The following is a 17,082-nucleotide window of genomic DNA, read 5'->3' on the forward strand; positions in this document are numbered from 1 at the left end:
CTGTATTTTACAGGCGAGAAAACTGAGGCACAGAGAAGTTATATAACACAGCCAAGTTCACTGGTTTCGTAAGGAGCAGAGTCAAGACTTTCAGCCAGGACAGAGTGATTCAGAGCCCATGACTTTCCTCAAACATGCTTCATTTAACATGTTGAAAGATTAAATTTTAGAAATGCAAAATGTAGTAAGCATTGTGCTTGCAATTAAATAGAAATTTGTATAAAGATGCATGACAACCAATAATACTATGCAAAAAAAACAGTAATAACATAGGTTTAAATCAGAGGAGTGAAATTATGGGAGCTTCATTTCTTTCTTTAATAACGTTGTATTTTTAAAATATAAGTGGGGGGTTCGATGGACTCCAGGCAATAACTGTAACCTTATTTCTCCACCCATTTTCACGAATAATTGGCTGAAATCAGTTTATTCTTACTCAATCAGAGATTCGGCTCGAGTATTATCTTCTCCTCCAGGAAAAGCTTACAGTCCGGCATATAATAAGCACTCCACAAATGGTAGCTATTATTGTTATCTCCTATTTACAGATCAAGAAATTAACGCAGTCAGGACTAACACCTCTGTGTTGCTCTAAAGTATATGTTCCTTCCGCCTGTCTGCCGCCTGAAAAATTTACCCATCAGGTAAGTATGAGTAAGAAGGGAATCAGAGGTCAAAGCAAAAGGGTTAGACCCAAGTCCGCTGGTTTCAGGGCCCACCGGGGCCCCATAGATGGAACTAAGGCGGGACCGGGCTGGGTCCCGGAGACTCTGATCCCTTATGCTTTGCTGCCCTCTGCTGGTCAAAGACTCCGCTGCTGGGAATGGGCGTGTGCGCGGGGGCGGGGGAGGAAGGAGAACCAGAGCGCGATGCTCTTCGCTGTCAAATCTCCCTAATACCTAGGTCTGTGCCCTATTTTCTAAATTTTTTACACAGAGGAGCAGGAATGGCAGCGATCCCAAGGCTGAGCAAAACAAAAGCTTTAAAGGAAGACTATTTAAAAAAGAAAATAAAACCTTTATTCAGACGTTCCTACAAGTAAAAAGATACTTGGGGCACTGTCACATCCATTTCCTTCACTTAACCCAATTCTGGCGTGCGGGGCGGCGGGGTGGGCAAAAGGGCAGTGGACCTCGAGGCAGAAAAGAAGCTGGAGGTTATTGGAGAGCAGAAAGCGCAAGCATCATGGCATACACACGTGCACACACACCTATTCTGACGTGCTCAGAAATGGGTTCATTCCTTTTTAGAAATCGCCGCATTCTAATACCCTTTATGTTCGACGTTTCACATCAGGAAAGTGTTAGATGGTTTGTGAACAAGGCCAGTGGAGTATCAGAATGGAAGAGAAGTTAACATCTATTGAGAGTTGACCGGAGCACATCACATATGGTTTCTGTTTGTTTGTTTGTTTTGCTTTTGAATTTTATTTATTTTCTTATACAGCAGGTTCTTATTAGTTATCCATTTTATACATATTAGTGTATACATGTCAATCCCAATCTCCCAATTCATCACACCACCACCCCACCCCTGCCACTTTCCCCCCTTGGTGTCCATATGTTTGTTCTCTACAACTGTGTCTCAACTTCTGCCCTGCAAACCAGTTTATCTGTACCATTTTTCTAGGTTCCACATATATCTGTTAATATACGATATTTGTTTTTCTCTTTCTGACTTACTTCATTCTGTATGACAGTCTCTAGATCCATCCACGTCTCTACAAATGACCCAATTTCCTTCCTTTTTATGGCTGAGTGATATTCCATTGTATATATGTACCACATCTTCTTTATCCATTCATCTGTCAATGGGCATGTAGGTTGCTTCCATGACCTGGCTATTGTAAATAGTGCTGCAATGAACATTCGGGTGCATGTGTCTTTTTGAATTATGGTTTCCTCTGGGTATATGCCCAGTAGTGGGATTGCTGGGTCATGTGGTAATAGAGAACTACAATCCTGAAGCCTGTGGAACAAAAACCACATTCACAGAAAGATAGAAAGATGAAAAGGCAGAGGTCTATGTACTAGATGAAGGAACAAGGTAAAACCCCAGAAAAACAACTAAATGAAAGGAGATAGGCAACCTTCTAGAAAAAGAATTCAGAATAATTCTGAAGATGATCCAGGACCTCGGAAAAAGAATGGAGGCAAAGATCGAGAAGATGCAAGAAATGTTTAACAAAGACCCAGAAGAATTAAAGAACAAACACCTAGAAGACTTAAAGAACAAACAAACAGAGATGAACAATACAATAACTGAAATGAAAAATACACTGGAAGGAATCAATAGCAGAATAACTGAGGCAGAAGAATGGATAAGTGACCTGGAAGACAGAATGGTGGAATTCACTGCCACAGAATAGAATAAAGAAAAAAGAATGAAAAGAAATGAAGACAGCCTAAGAGACCTCTGGGACAACATTAAACGTATGGTTTTATTTAATCCTATAAAGTAGGAATTATCATCCCCATTTTGCAAAGTTCTGAGAACTTGTCCACAGTCACCCAGCTGGTGGGTGGTCAAGGTGTGCTTCCCCCCAGGACCTGTGTTCCTCCCACCCTTGTACCTGGCGGAGGTGCAGCCCCTCTGGGAGTGCACATGCAACCTGAAACTTGCCGGCCACAGCAGAGAAGGGGGTGGGCGTTGACCCACCCACTCTGTCAGTGGCTCTGAAACAATTTCTTTCAGCCCTTCAGAGACAGCCTTCGCTGCTGCCCATCAAGGAAAAGAAAAGGGTACATCTTGGAACGGGAAAAGCTGGACGCTAAAGATAAAATCAGATTAGCTTTCCTGGGGCGGCTCGGTTATTCTGAATCATCCAATGAAAAAAGCATTTTGCCATCTGGTAATTACCCTGGGACTGCGGTGTCAAGCCCCTCTCCTTCATCCTGCCCTCCTTAGGAAAACATGGCCCCTGGGTGGTCCAGATGGCCAGAGGCCTGTGCACAATGAACAGAGGCTGCTGAGGCACCCGTGACCCCTCTGGCCACAGCAAGTCCTCCCATGCAAAACGACATTCAACCAGATTTTCCTCCCCATGAATGGCTAGTTAGGGAGTCACGACTTTTGGGAGGAAAGCACTGGAAGACCTCAGGACATCTCCCTGCACCACCTCCCATCTCCTTTTTATTAATGAGCCGAAATGCCCACCATGGACTGTGTCTGCCACCACTATCAGGGGCCTCAGAGGCCCAGCTCCCTCACCAGAGAAAGAAAGGAGAGACTCTTTGATAACAGGCTCTTTTCTATCTCAAGTTGTTTCCACCCTTTCTTCACTCTTTCTGAGCCCTGACAGGAGCTGCCAGGAGAAACACCCTCTTGTTAGACTTCATACAGAAACGCAGGGATCTCCGACGCATCCCCACATTGGTCGGTGGGGGAGTCCCTCCCAGTCCTTGACAGGAGGGAAATCCAGGCGCAGAGGCCAGACTTCACCACTGAGTAAGTGCGGGTGTGATTTCTCTGACTCTCCAAATCGCTCCTCAGCTGGCACTTCTAACAGGCTCCTGGGAAGTCCTCAGCTGCCTCCTGCCGACCACTTTGTCCCAAACGTCTTCCTAGTCACACCAAGAAGTGAAAGATGATAGAATATTATAGAATGAGAGGTGGATTCCAGTGATATTTAAGGTCAGGGTACATATTCCAGTAAATATGACCGGGACCTAATCTCTCTGAGCCTTGTTTCCATCAGACATAAACTAAGAACGATAAAAGGAACTCTTTAAAGATGAAATGATTTTCCTGATTAGCAGAATAATCCCTGGAACCTGTGAATATGGTAGGTTATATGGCAAAGGGCGAATTAAGGTTGCAGATGGAACTATAAGGACACTATCCTGGACTATCTGAGTAGGTCCAATGCAATCACTCCTTGGAGTGAGGGGGGCAGGAGAACGGAGTCAGAGGAAGAATAGTCAAAGATGCAGTATCGCAGGCTCTAAAGATGGAGGAGGAAAGACCATGTTTTTTTCTGGTTGAGAACCGCAGGATCTATCACATCCTGTGGCAGTGATTCAACTTCTTAACTTCAACTTTCTTGAATGGCAAAAGGGCAGCTGCTAAAAATTGGAAAAGGTACGGAAATGAATTTTCCCTTAAAGGCTCCAGAAAGGAATGCAGCTCTACTGACACCTTGATTTTAGTCCACTGAGACCCGTGTCTGACTTCTAACCTACAGAACTATAAGATAATAAATTTGTGTTGTTTTAAGAAAAAAAAAAAAAATGTAACTCTTTCAAAGGGGTATTCTGATGATTAAACCCGTTGATACATTTGCCTGATCTATAGTAAGTGCTTAATAAAGTTTTTGTTATTATATGAATATTGATATTAATATGGATTTTATTATTTTTATCAGTTTTATTATTGATATATAGTGATATTAATATTACAGAGGTCAAAGCAGTACTCATAGATGTCTTTCAACCCAAGGGCATATACATTCAGTTTATCATCTATGATAGGGATTCGGCACTATTGACGTTTGGGGTTAGATAATTCTTTGCTGGGAGAAGCTGTCCTATGCAGTGTAGGATGTGTGGCAGCACCACCGGGTTCCACCTACTAGATGCTGGTAGCACCTGCCCTCCAACTGTGACAACCAGAAATGTCTGCAGACATTGCTAGGTGTCTCTTGGGGGGCAAAATCACCCCTGGTTGAGAACCGCAGGATCTATCACATCCTGTGGCAGTGATTCGACTTCTTAACTTCAACTTTCTTGAATGGCAAAAGGGGGGAAAATTCCATTTATTGTTCAAATGATGACAGATACTTTAAACGTTGGCTCTTTATTCCCACAATATGGTAGGCTACGCCAATTTACAGATGAAGAAACTGACACCCACAAGCCCACCTCATTGCAGAGGTGACTAGAACTAAGGGAAGCCAGGGGGTATGATGCAAACTGAGAAAAGAAAGAGCAGGGGTTATTGACAGGTCCTAGAGAAGCCAGAACAAAAGCTACAGCAAGAGTCACAGAAAATAATCGAGAGTAGAATAAATGTCACAGAACCAAAAGGGATCAAGTGGCCTAGGCCCACTGGATGCATTAATTCAGGGGAAGGTGTCTACAGGTTCTGGCCAGAAGCTCAGTCAGAGAAGCAAGTACTCAGCTCTGAGGTTCCACCGGGTTGTTTTAACCTGAAACTGAAGAGTCACATCCTCACCCCACAGAAAGGGCATTTCAGGGTTTGTGAAGGTGAGTGTGACCAGCTGAAGGAAAAACAGGTAGGAACCAAGCAGAGGCGTCAGACGAATGCTGCCGTCATTCCAAGCTGGGTACCTATGGTTCACCTGCGTGCGTGGACTTTTCACCCAGAAATCTGTCCTGCTGGTTTTAAACACTAACCTATTCACTGAGACTGTTATTACTGGGTGACTCATCATGCAGGAAAGAGAGGGAAGAGGAAGAAACAGACCAGTGTGACCATCTAAGGAGGAGAAGGCCCTGCTCCCTGAGCTCAGGGGAGAGCAGAGATGAAAACAGGGATGCTTCCTGTTGGTTTAGTCATAGCATCTTGAGTGCTAAGCGGGGCCACCTGTGTGACTGTTTGCCTGCTGTAGGCCAGAGATCGTGGGAATGGGGCTCAGAAGAAATACTTTGGGGGCCTAGCTCTGAAATTGACTAGCTAGGCAACCCTGGGTGGATTGTTTTTCTCCTCTGAGCTGCAACTTCCTTATCTATTGGAGTCAGGTAAGAGCACCTGCCTTGAGTAACTTGTTGTGAGGTGTCAAAGAGAGAGAATTGCATGAAAGGTAGTCTTCACATCTACCTCAGTTGAAAAAAAGAGTCTTGGGGCCTTCCTCTATCACTAAAGCAATTAAGACTGGATTTAGAGAGCCTAGCACCTCGATTCCCAATCTGTGGCAGAATCAACTGGTCAACCATTCCACCTGATGAGACCCCCTCATTTATAGATTCTTGCCTTACTGTCTCCCAACTCTGAGAAGGTCCCTCTGTCCTGCTGGTTTATTGGAAATCTACTTTCCCAGAACAGTTGTTTGCATGCAATTCTATATCAAAGGAAGAAATAAAACCCAATTCTAACCCAACAGTCACTACTATCATGCCTTGAGAATCCCACTGAGGTCCAAATCTAGTTTCTCCACTCTTCCCACCCACTTCCTTGCCAAAGATTCAGACACGCGAGAGCTTCCACCAGCCTTGCCAGTGTGCACTTTTAGGGACAGAAGAGAAAGACCAGTCCCCTGCTGGCTGGTGTTCTCAAGAATGGTGTTCAGAAAAATACGGTGCATTTGGTTAAGCACGTCCCCCTTCCATCTCTGAGCCCAGGAGTAGCCACAAGGGACGTTTCATCCATATGTTTCTCATTCCTTCGTATGTAACTCACTAAAACACTGCTAAGCAGTGCAAAGCCAAGATGGGTTTGCATGCTATATCATTTATTAATTTTGTTTTTACTCCAGAAGCAGTACATTATATTTTCCTAGAGCAAACAATCTCAACCCTCAAAATATTTACCCTTAAGCCAAGCACAGAATCTCCACACGGTACCATGGTTGAATTGTGCAGAAACTTATCTACAAAACAGAAATAGAGTTACAGATGTAGAAAACAAACTTATGGTTACCAGGGTGTAAGGACAGGGGAGGGATAAATTGGGAGATTGGGATTGACATATGCACACTACTATATATAAAATAGATAACTAATAAGGACCTACTGGATAGCACAGGGAACTCTACTCAATACTCTGTAATACCTATATGGGAAAAGAATCTAAAAAAGAGTGGATATAGGTATAACTGATTCACTTTGCTGTACACCTGAAACTAACACAACATTGTAAATCAACACTACTCCAATAAAGAAAATTTTTAAAATCCATGTCAGCTCTGGAAGAGCAGGAATTCTCTACTAAGTAGTTTGAAAAAAACATATCTAATAATTATAGAGCACCCACCTGCCCAGATATATCTTCCTTTTTGTGTGAAATCCCCACCTTTTGGGATAAAGTGTTGTTCCATAAAAGGCACATTTTACAACCATGTAAAAAATAATAATAATATGAGTGGAATTTTACAATTGGAAAAAGAAGTGTTTCCATAATACAAAATATAAAATGTGACAATATCCTCTTGATTGTTAGGAATGTACAGAAGATGCCATGATTCTCAAGCAGACAGGGCAGATACATCAGGGTTCTTGTGGAGTGTAACATGTTTATGTTCATCAAAAGAGGAGTTGAAATTTGCAAAACACTGGTATAGGAGAGAAATATTACCTTATGTCTTCCTCCACAAATTTTAAATATGTTTGATATTGATGAGTTTGCTATCTGCTTCTTAGTTTCGCAGTTAAGACTGTTTGATTTGTAAGTGGGATATTATTGTTCAAAAGTTCCAAACTTTATTAGCTTAAAGGTATTCCTATTTCTGCCTTTACCATTTTTAATAGTCTGACATCAGATTAGACCTTTAGTCTCTGCCTAAATATAAATTCTTACTGCCTTACTTAAAAGTAAACTTCCAGGTTAGTAAGAGAAAAAAACAGCTTTAGAGCCAATGAGAAGGATTCAAGCTCAGTTTGACCACTCCCTAATTTGGACAAACTGTTCAATCTTTGGAAATCTCAGTTGCTACATATGTCAAATCCTCAGCACCCTCTATCTTGCTTCCGGTGCCAGAGAATTTGTTCATCTTCTTAACACCTTTAACAGTGGAGTTCCCCAAAAAGAGAGAGAGATTAACCTTAATGTAGGTAAAATCAAAGGCTTTAGGCAAAAGCAGAGAGCATAGACCCAGTAGACTCAGGAGACAAAAGTCAAATTTCCCCATGTTTATGTGGTCTCTCCTGGAATTGATGGCGCTTAGGTTATCACTGCTGTGGTTTATTAAGTAGCAGGAAAACAGGAAGGAACAGAAAATCATAGATTGGAGTGATAGATACAATAATGCCCCTTCCCCCCACCCCAAAGATGTCTACATCCTAATCCCTGGAACCTGTGAATCTGCTACCTCACATGTCAAAAGGGAATTTGCAGATGTGATTAAATTAAGAGAGGTAGATTATCTCGGATTAGCAGGTGGGCCCAAGATAATCACAAGGGTCCTGAAAAGTGAATAGAGGAGGCAGGAAAATCAGAGAAAGATTTGAGGATGCACTGCTGCTGCCTTTGAAGATGGAAGAAGGGGCTACAAGCCAAGGAATACAGGTGACCTCTGGAAGTTAAAAAAGACAAGAAAATAGATTCTGCCTTAGAGCTTCTAGAAGGTACCCAGCCTTGCCAACACCTTGCCTTTAGCCCCATAGGACTTATTTTGGACTTCTGACCTCTAGAACTGTAAGAGAATACATCTGTGTGAAGTCACTAATTGTGCAGCAATGTGTTACAGCAGCAACAGGAAGCTAATACAGTTGGTATGTGAAAGCTTTCTGCTGGTGGCCAAGCCATAGTGTGTCTCCATTTGCCAGCATTCTAGGGGTACCTGAGGGATCAGGGTAGCCTTGAGGGGTGGTCTATCCTCGTGAGAAAAGCCTTTGGAGAGGGACTGGCAAGCTCTTCATAATCCACATTCCTCTCTGTATTAGTTATCTGTTGCTGCGTAACAAATGACCCCAAACATAGCAGCTTAAAACAATGCATATTTACTGTCACAGTTTCTGTGAGTCAAGTCTCCAGGCACAGCTTAGCTGGGTCATCTGCTTCAGGGTCTCACAAGGCTGCAATGAAGGTATCAGCTGGGTGCAGGCATCTCAAGGTTCAGACAGGAAGGATCTGTTTCCAAGCTCATTTCAGTGATTGCTGGCAGGATTCAGTTCCTCAGAGGCCGTTGGACTGAGGGTCTCAGCTCCTTGCTGGCTGTTGGCCAGAGGCAGCTCTTGGTTTCTTATCTGCAGGATGGGGGCGGTGGCCTCCCCAGCATGGCAGGCAGCCTGCTTCATTAAAGCCAACAAGAGCCAGCTGCTGGCAAAACGGAAGTCACAGTCTTTTGTTACCTAATCATGGAAGTAACATTCCATCACCCTAACTGTATTTTATTCATTATAAGTGAATCACCGGGTCCACCAGTGCTTGAGGGACTTGAGGGAGGGGGTTACACAAGGGCATGGATACTCAAAGGCAAGGATCACTTGGGACCATCTCAGAGTCTGCCTACCACACTCTGTTTCTAGGGAAGCCAGACAGACAGCACTTTCCAGTTCCCCAGTCATGGCCATCTGACTGAGTTCTAGCCAAAAGAACACGAACACAGTGATGTTTACCATTTTCAGAGTCCTTTCTTCTTCCACCAGCATACAGACACGGTGACCTTGGAAACAGTATGTTGAAAATGGCTAAGCCAAAAAATGGAAGAAGCATAAGGTGCTGAATCAGAAGTTGAATAAGAGAAGAAGGCACTCTTGATCAGGAACACCACTTTGGACCTGAAATCACCAGGTCACCTTCTATCATCCTTGAGCCATTATAAGCTTGGGGATTATTGCTGCTGGTTTAATCTTCTCTAATATCCCAGTAAGGCTATGGAGTAGAAAGTGTCATAAGGATGAAGGACCAGCAGTATGTGAAAAAGCAGAGAGAGAGAGAGAGACAGAGTGATTCACATGGTTGAGGGCAGTGAACCTCCCTCCATGATAAACACATACAGTCCACATACATCCTTTTTCCAAATATTTAGGATAAAATCTATCCCCTCCCCCCCCAAAAAAAATATAAAATGCCTGATGTGTGTATATTTCTTGTGGAAAATATTGATAGGCAGTGTTTCCCAACCAACATAGAGCAAAAGCCAGGGGAAAAAATAAACCTATGCAGACAAAAGCAGGACATTGAAGACAGAGAGCAGTAAGGAAGTCACAGAAAGAATGAAAACTCCAGACTGCCACTGGCCATCGGGTGAAGTTTGGATCATTTTCAACTAAATCTCCAAGAGGCAACGTAGTCCTAAATGACATCTGGGCTGATGTGGCAAAGCTTCAATAGAGGAAAGAGGGAAAAGTTCAAAGACCCAAGTCAATTCTAGATACATGTGCATATACAGCAGTCTGTGCTTAAGAAATAAGCAAAATGGCAGTAGAGCTTGGCCCAGGTTGACCTAGGTTGATGACTCTTTAATTGTTGCTACTGAAAAGTCCAGTAAATGGGTCCATGATTAATGATCACAGGATAAAGAGAGAACTTCAATGAAAGGGGCTTATTCCAGGAAAATGCCCTCAAGAATATGTCACCTCTAGACTAATTGACTTCAGTCCATCAGTAGCTTTATTCACGTTAGCAATCATTTTGAACAGCATAAAATTTGAGTATATCACTCACCATCTTACAATTTCTAGGCAGTAAAAATGTTCATGCCATATTGCAACTTTTGGTTTACGTGACCTAATTGTCACCTCATGACTTCTGGCTGATCCTCAAGTTGAAACAGACCATGAAAGGAAAGACATCTGACACCCCAGAAACCATCAGATCCAACCAACAGACCTTTCGAGGTGACTTCAAAAGATGAGTTTCAGATGTGTTTCAGCAAGCAGTGCCGAGGTGGGGCGATTGTGTAGTGTCTGAAGGGAAGGCCTTGGAAGGAGATTAATCACATAAGTGTTCATTGTTCGATCAAATGGATTTATTCCATCAGTCATCAAACTATTGTTAATCACACTTGTTATAAGAAGGAGCTGACGAAAGGCAGGAAGAGCTGCTTATCTAAATGGAAAACAACAGATTGAAAGCAGAGTTCATCCCCTGACTTCAGCAGGCGTGGCTCCCAATGGCCTAGCAAGGAACCAAACGCTGGTTTCAGCATGTATGCGGTCTAACCCTTCTGTGCACTCTCTGTTTCACCCAGAGACTAAAACTAGACCTAGAGACAGGATGACATCACTGCTGTCAAACAGTTTCACAAAACATTGCAGTAAAATCATTTTCCCATCACCCAATTATTAATTAGCATCACCCGATTGACTTTTGCGGCCTATCCCTCTTCCACTACCCACTGCTTCACAAGCTTTCCTGCTTCCTTTAGCCATGGCAGAACACTCTTCTGTCCTACCCACCTTCCTCACCCCTGCTCACCACATCCTAGTCCATGAAACTCAACTGAAACCAGGTAAGGCATTCCATTTGCCTCTTGTTTTTTTTAACATCTTTATTGGGGTATAATTGCTTTACAATGGTGTGTTAGTTTCTGCTTTATAACAAAGTGAATCAGCTATACATATACATATGTTCCCATATCTCTTCCCTCTTGCATCTCCCTCCCTCCCACCCTCCCTATCCCACCCCTCTAGGTGGTCACAAAGCACCGAGCTGATCTCCCTGTGCTATGTGGCTGCTTCCCACTAGCTATCTATTTTACATTTGGTAATGTATATATGTCCATGCCACTGTATCACTTCATCCCAGCTTACCCTTCCCCCTCCCCATGTCCTCAAGTCCATTCTCTATGTCTGCGTCTTTATTCCTGTCCATTTGTCTTTAGATTTGGACACTGCCTGATATAACATTGATATTCAATCTTAGCTATTTCCGTTTGTAACTTACACCCTTCCTCTTTTCCTTTGTCTTAATGTCAGATTTCAATTTTATCCAACATAATAGTACAAACATCCTCTATATTATCCATATGCAGAAAGGGTTCTATTTGTAGTCTGCACACCCTGCAAAACTACTTTACTGTCCGCCACTCTCTACCACAAAGGTCTGCATTAATTTTCTGGGTCTGGACAATCATATCAAACTTGACCTTTTAGAAAAAAAAAAAAAAAAAACACACATTCTGGAAGCTGTGACTCCTGGAGTGTTCCTTTGCTGGGACCTCCTCTCTGAAGCCACCGTCTCTCCAAGGACGTAAGACATTGAGAGAAGGGTTGAAAATTGGATTTCCTTTATTTTAACTCAAAGTCACCTAGTAGCCAAGCATGTTGAAGCACAGATTTGTGAAAGAAGCAAAAATAGTGGTCACCTGCCCATCATTCATTATTCATTTATTCAAAAATATTTTATGGGTGACTACACTCGGTCAGTGGGTACCATGCTTCTTCTTGAGGAGCTCATGGTTTAGTGAGAGAGACTTTCAGGAAAACAGGAAACGTTGAATAGAAGGAGCAGAGGGCAATGAGTACCCAACCTAGTCTTGGGATGTCAGAACAAGTTTTCCCTGAGGAAGGGACATCTGTGCTGACACTGATGACTAAGTAGTGGCAGCCAGGAAAAAGGGAAGGAGGGCTGGAAAAACAGTTTTAGGCAGAGGGAACAACATATGCAAAGGCCCTGAGGTGACAGGGCCAAGAGAATGACTCAGTCAGTGCTCAATTCAAGCTGTCCAGAGTATGACATGGGTGTTGTATCAAAGCCAAGGCTGAAGGGTTAAGCAGGGTCCAGATTACAGAAATGTTTGGCAAACTTGAACTTCATCGATTTCAATTTGCATGAAGAATTTTCTGGCAGAGTATCTCTTGGTAAGGGGAGAGCATAAGAGCAAATAGGAGAAGAAGCATAAGCATGCTGGACACTTGAAGGCAGAGAGGGAAGAAAATTTTCCAGGAGAGAAAATGAAAACTCCGAGAGGGATCTACTGAGAGCCAGTTTTGATGACCCTATGAGTTTACACAGGGCTGGTCCCAAACCCTGGGGGGAAGACATGGGATTCAGAATGTCTGTACAATTTAAGAGGAGTCAGAATGCCTCTCACAGCTTCAGAGATCTGCCGTGTGATGTTGCCCCAGGAGAGTGGGGGACCCAGTAAATGTTGCCTTTGCATAACTTGCCCACTGCAGGACAGAAGGACACGATCTCAGAGAGCAGGAAGAATACGACAGCTTCCCAGTAGGAAGAGTTGATGCTGCCTCCCCGGCCTGGTTCCTGGTCTCCCAGAGCCTGTGCAGGCCCCTGCTGGCTGCAGCCTGTCTGACTTGTTAAGGGAGAGGAAGGTCCCACAAGGGCTACAAGAAAGAAAAACCCAACACAGGGTGCTGAGTGGGAGAATTTATGGTTCCTCAACTGTCCACCCTCTATTGAGTTAAATGTCCCCACCATGGCTCACACAAAGACCTGGTCCACACCACTGCATTGAAAGGGATGTAAAATTAAAAAGCCCTTTTCAAAGATCTCATTTCAGAAAGCCAAAGCCAAGTAAAATACACAATTACTTCCAAGATGAATGCCTGGCCTGGCCAGCTTTTCCACTCTCCAGCTGTATGTTGGGGTTTCTTGTCTCAGTGCATTAATTGACTTTTAAATCCAAACTTTATTGTTTCTTATATGGCAAAATGCCTCCCATATTTAAAAGAAAAAGTTTAAAAATCCTTCGCATACTGAATGCAGTAACAGCTTTGGGACTAAGAAGTTTCAAAGTCAAAAGAATAGTTTCTTTTAACCTCTGGCAGTTCCAGAGGCAGGTTGTATTCACCAGCTGGGGTATAAATCAAGAACGCCACACTTGCAGGAAGGCTGCCTTTGAGTTTAAATTCTAGTGCCGTTACTTACTAATTGTGTGCTCTTAGAAACTCATTCACTTTCCTGAGTCTTGATTTCCTTGTCTTTAATGGAGATGATAATCATCTCTCCTCTTGGAATGCTTGTGAGCCTTAAACAAACAAAACAGTGCTGGTGCCAAGCACAGGACTCAGCTCACCAAGACAGCTCACGCGCAGGGGCTCAACCACTCAGCGGACTGGCCATTTCTCTGCCACGGGAAAACCAACCAACAAAGACAGACGCAAGAAGACCCTGGAAGGTCATAGTTCACATGGGGTTCTGATTCCCATCGGCTCACTGGCCTTCAGAGGTGCACCCCACCCCATTGGTGCTCAAGGAAAAGCAAATGGACAGAAAGTCCAACAGCAAATGAGAGTGCGACCAATCAACAAATACCACTCGTTGCTTACTATATGTCTTAGTCAGCTCAGGCTGCTATAACAAAACACCTTAGATTGGGTGGCTTAAACAACAGCCATTATTTCTCACAGTTCTGGAGGCTGGGAGGTCCAAGATCAAGGTGCTGCACATGCACTTCTTGGCAAAAACCCTCTTCCTGGCTTGCAGATGGCCACCTTCTTGCTGTATCCTCACATGGCAGAGAGGAAACTCTTGGTGTCTCTTTCTCTTCTTATAAGGATACTAATTCTGTCATGGGGGCTTCACCTTCGTGACCTCATCTAAACATAATTACTTACCTCCCAAAGGCCCTACCTCCTAATACCATCACATTGAAGATTAGGGCTTCAACATAAATATTTGAGGGGGACACAAACATTCAGTCCATGATACCATATATTAATGTATTCTTTCGCCATCTTAAACAAATCCCAAGCTCATTTGCAAAGGTCATAAAGGTTAACACAAGAAGAGGACAATAGCACGGGGCCCTGTTCTGTGACTGCCCACCTGAGCCCCTTCTCCATCCCTCTCACGGAGACATATCCTAGAAGAGAGTCAGAGGGAATTCCAGATGCATTCATGAAATTCATATTTTATCGCCTTCTTTTCCTTTGTCAGCTCAGCCCTGGGTAGTTATTCTGATGTACATTTTACATCCTCCCCTAGCCAACTCCTCCCCCTGTACTCCCCCCAAATATTGGTAAAAAGATGACAAAAGTTCCTGGGGCATAATCACACAGAGAACTAGAGTGGGTCGTGAGGCTTAACTCATGATGCTAGGGTTCACCAGGTTTGGCAGACTAAGCAAGAGCCCTTGGGTTCATTCTTTCTCATCCAAAAGCCATGGTTATAAAGAAAATAGAACAATGCCTAGCTCGATACCTGGAACGTGATAGGAACTCAATAAATGTTTTAAACTAAGCTGAATTGGAAAATGGTTTCCAAATGAGCTACACTGAAGTAGCTCGTTTGAAGTACACAAATGAGCTACATTGAAGTACACATATGTGTGCATGCACACACACACACACACACACACGCGTGCACATGCTCCAGTATATCATTTAAAAGAAATTTGATACTGATAACGTTATAGTGTGGATGAAGCTTGAAAACATTATGCTAAGTGAAAGAAACCAAACACAAAAGGTCACATATTGTACGATTCCATTTAAATGAAATATTCAGAATAGGTAAATCCATGGAGACAAAATGTAGATTGGAGGTTGCCAGGGGCTAGGATGGGGCCTAGGAATAAGGAGTGCCTGCTTAATGGTTCCAGGTGTCCTTTGGAGTGATGAAAATGTTTTGGAACTACATCATGGTGGTGGTTGCATAGCATTGAATGTACTAAACTCCACTAAGTTGTACTCTTTAAAAGGACTAAATTTCTGTTATGTGAATTTCACCTCGACTGAAAAACAAAGGTCTTCAGCCTATGTTTTTAAGACCTACAATTAGTGTTCCTGGATCCCCCAACCTTCCTCCTCACCATTCACTTATCAGCTCCTTACACAGCAGCTACACATCTGCCTAATCCTTACACAGGAAAAATAAGCAATTTCTCCCAATCAGGGGCAGATCAGGTTTTGTGGGCCCGAAGCTTATAGAAATTGGGAAGCCTGTTTAAGAGAAAGAAAGCAAAATTATCGTACAAAATCAGATACAAAAGTAAAAATTTAATTCACGTTTGAAAAGAAATTACAATAAAGTGCAAATTTTAAATAGCTAATACCACAAACTTCACAAAACCCATCAAAAAGAAAGCATGCTGTCTTTTATTAATTAATTAAAGTAATTTAATTAATGTCTGGCATGCATCTATAATAGTTTATTTCTAGATTTTTTTACCTTTGACCACCTCTATTTTGCATTATCTATTCAGGGAACAGAAAGATCATTCAGTCTTCATCTATCATGCTGATTGAAAATTGCCTTTCGGTTTGAGAGCTTTAAAAAGTTCCTTTCAGCCTCGCAACTCGATATTGGTAATGCTGTGTAAATTTTAGTACTGTGGTGAAATTTGAGGACCTCTCTGTTAAGTGTATTTTATATATGAGTCGTAAGATTTCAAGCTTTTAAGTTTGCTTATGTAGCGTCTAAACTGAAATACACACTTTCTGTGCCAGAACCTGAGGACAAGTTTAATTGTGAGACTACCTCAGTCCCTGAATTTTGTGTCAGGACACCTGGCGAGTCAGCCCAGTTGGATAGGAATATTCCTGGACGCCATCTTGGCTATAGGACAGCCAGTAAAAACAAAACCTGCACACAAGTGACCGCAAGCTACATAAATATATCCCGCGAAGCATGGGCCAGATGCAACGCCAACTCATCTTCCCCTTAGCTAGATCCCAAGAATGCCTGAGGCCCCTCAGCAATGTTCTACAAAGGGGGAAAGTGACAGAGGGGGATCAGAGTGGAAAAAAGACAATGGTCTTAATCCACCTGAGTTCAAATATCTTCATTTTGCAAATTTCATAAAAAAACAAATGGCAAGTGAACATCACAAGGATCCCTCCAGGCCTTGGCAGATGAGAGTGCAGAAACGTAAGCTCCATCATCTTTACTGTAAACCCACTCCTGTTCTGTACAGAGAGAGGAAGCATGTACCAGCTCTCGTTTTCTTTTTTCTTTTTTTTTTTAAGTCAGTGTCTAATTTTTAAGAAAATAAAACATGCACATAGAAGTTTAAAACTCAAACAGTCCTAAAGTTTATTGCAAAAATGGCATATCTGTCTTCCTCCTAACTTCCCCCAATTCCTGCTATTCACAGGACCCCACTTTCAACCCTTATAGTTACTGCTTCTGGTACGTATGTCCAGGTTTCAAAATAATATTCTTACTCTGCTGCTTCTGGAATTATCTACTTTAGACATTATCCATTTTCTTTCTATTGTTGGAAATAAAAATCTCATTTTTTTCACCAATAACTCATCCTGTTTCTTTCTCCTCCCTCCATCCCCTCCACAGCCAAGGGGTCCTCACCAGACTTAGAATCCAAGCTACATTTTTTCCTGCTTACAAGGCCCTCCTTGATCTAACCTCAGTCTTCCTCCCTGGCCTCAGCTCCCCCGCTCCCCCCCTTGCCCACCACCATCCAGCCACATTTGCCAGCCTTCCCGTTCCTTCGAAATGCTAAACTTGTTCATGCCTTGAGCCATCTGCTTGTTAACTTTCTCCTTGAGCCTATCTTCCCGTGCCCAGTCCTAAACATTTGTTTTCCTGCACTTTGCTGTA

The sequence above is a fragment of the Balaenoptera physalus genome, assembly GCF_965194825.1.
Source record: "Balaenoptera physalus genome assembly, chromosome: 17".
Taxonomy (NCBI): domain Eukaryota; kingdom Metazoa; phylum Chordata; class Mammalia; order Artiodactyla; family Balaenopteridae; genus Balaenoptera; species Balaenoptera physalus.